Source organism: Sinocyclocheilus anshuiensis, unplaced genomic scaffold (assembly GCF_001515605.1).
Source record: "Sinocyclocheilus anshuiensis isolate Anshui unplaced genomic scaffold, SAMN03320099.WGS_v1.1 scaffold680, whole genome shotgun sequence".
Classification (NCBI taxonomy): Eukaryota; Metazoa; Chordata; class Actinopteri; order Cypriniformes; family Cyprinidae; genus Sinocyclocheilus; species Sinocyclocheilus anshuiensis.
Window position 1 is genome coordinate 1313797 of NW_015555783.1, and position 2399 is coordinate 1316195.

General features: G+C 33.6%; 1 protein-coding gene across 1 annotated transcript in view; it reads left to right on the forward strand.

Annotated features, from left to right (window-relative positions):
* The window catches only part of LOC107674758 (potassium voltage-gated channel subfamily H member 7-like), a 122814-nt gene that overhangs the window by 76427 nt on the left and 43988 nt on the right, over positions 1 to 2399 (forward strand). The gene's annotated exons all lie outside the window — the stretch shown is intronic.

The following is a 2399-nucleotide window of genomic DNA, read 5'->3' on the forward strand; positions in this document are numbered from 1 at the left end:
ACAGTCAGATAGACAGACAGTCAAACAGACAGACAGACAGACAGACAGACACAGTCAAACAGACAGACAGACAGACAGACAGACAGATAGTCAGACAGACAGACAGACAGACAGACAGACAGGTTTATTATAGTTAACTAAAACGATAAAAAAAATTGTGTTACTTGAAATAAAATTAACATTAACATTTAACAAATTTAAACTTATTTCAGCTAGTTGCCAAGAAAACATCAAATTTTATTGAGTTTACTGATGTAATAAAATAACAAAAACTAAAAAATAGAAAAATAAAAGTTAATAAATTATATAGACAAATTAAAAAAAAAAAAAAACACAAAAAATTTTACTAAAGCTTTACCTAAAATAAAAATAAAAACAGAAAATATACAAATAAAAACTTATATAAAATAATATATTATGCATAATATTATACTTAATATTTTTTAAATACATTTTTATACATTATTTGATCAATATAAACTCTTTTGTAACATTATAAATGTCTTTACTGTCACTTTTGATAAGTTTAATGTACCTGTGCTGAATAAAATTATTAAAAGAAACATAGTGACCCCAAACTTTTGAATAGTAGTTTTTATAATATAGTATATGTACAAAGGGCTTTTAAAAGCATGAAATAAATGAATGTGAATGCTAACAGATGGATATTACAGACTTCCTCGTTTATGAATGCTTCACATTGATTTAGCAAAGTAAAATCGGTTGTTTTTCCTTCAAGTTTCTCAATAAGACCCTCAGGTGAGGATGTGCTTCTGCTCTATTTCTCCTCCATGGAGTTTGAGTTAATCGATGTGTCGCAAGCGTAATCTGTGTGAAATATTGCACGCCTCAAGTGCTTCATGATTCCACTGGAAATCCAATAGTCTTGTGAACGAGCACAAACAAGCTGTAACAAATTCTCCTGCACAACATTAAATGATGCTAACAGACATGTGTATGCAAATAAATGCTAATGAGGTTACCACTTAACCTCAGGGATATTAAGACGAGAGCAAGAATACAGGGCAACCAGCAGTAATTATTCAGTGTGTCACATCCTCGCAACGTACCTCAACCATATTTAGCATCTTTTTGTGACACCGAAATGCATCAAAAGAGCACGAGTGCATGAAGACGGATTTTCTACCACCTCTGGGAAATGGATCTCCAAATATTGGCAAAACACAATTAAGTAGCACTGCGACAGTCGCTGTGTGAGAGGCTCAAGCGTGAATTGAACTTCCCCTTTAATCCACGTAGCTGGATGTGTGTTTGCACATTAGATCTGTTCCAAGCACTAGCAAGCCGCCTAACCAGATAGCATTTATATGCATTTTTCTAAAGGTATGACTACTTCCAGGTAGCATTGCATGTTTTTTTCACGGAAATCTCAAAAATGCATGGCACATGGTGGACAAAGCAATAGAAATGTTAATAATAAACACGCTACCATTTAAAAAATTTTGGGGTCAGTAAGATTTTTTTTTTTTGTAAGATATTAATAGTTTTATTAAGCAAGGAAGGTTTAAATTGATCAAAAGTGACAGTAAATACATCAACGCTGTTCTTTTGATCTTTCTATTTCTATATTTTTATCAGCATATTAGAATGATTTCTGAAGGATAATGTGATGAGTAATGATGCTGAAAAATTCAGCGTTTCATCATTGGAATAAATAATATTTTAACATATATTCAAATGGACAATGGGTATTTTAAATGGTAATAATATTTCACAATATTACAGTTTTTTCTGTATTTTTTACTGCAGTCTTGATAAGCAAAAGAGACTTCCTTAAAAAAAAAAAAAGAAATAAAAAATGTAAAAAATAAATACAAGCTGTTTTACCCGATATTTGTATGTGCATTTTAGGCTTATAGCTTAACATTGTTAATGTCAAAATCAAATGGTAAATATGCAGCCACCTTCTAAATAAGTCACTTATTAGGTGCCACTTCAGTTAGGATGCTGTCGAGAAAGTAGCCACCTATGTAGGCAGCACTTCAAGGTTAGTGACTTTTGTAAATATCCTTCAGTGAAAGTCAAAGTAACACACAGTACTGGGTCAAACCTCGTGGTAACGTGTCCGTCTCCTGACCAGCCGTGAAGGGATGACAGCCCATCCAAACGACACGAGTCCTCACTTCAGACTCGTCGACTCGTTCACTGAGCAATTCTCACATTACCTTCCCCAACCTGCCTGGATGTGTGAGAGAAAAAGATACATAATTCATCACATTCTTAGAAGAGAAAGAGAGAGAAAAATCGACTTTCACTGCTGATCACTGCTGCTGCCGTCATAATTTCTAATCAAGTATTTATCAGGAAAAGACGCCTCATTTGCTGACTGTCAAAGGTGGTTAAATCCTGCAGTAGGGTGTGTGTGTGTGTGTGTGTTC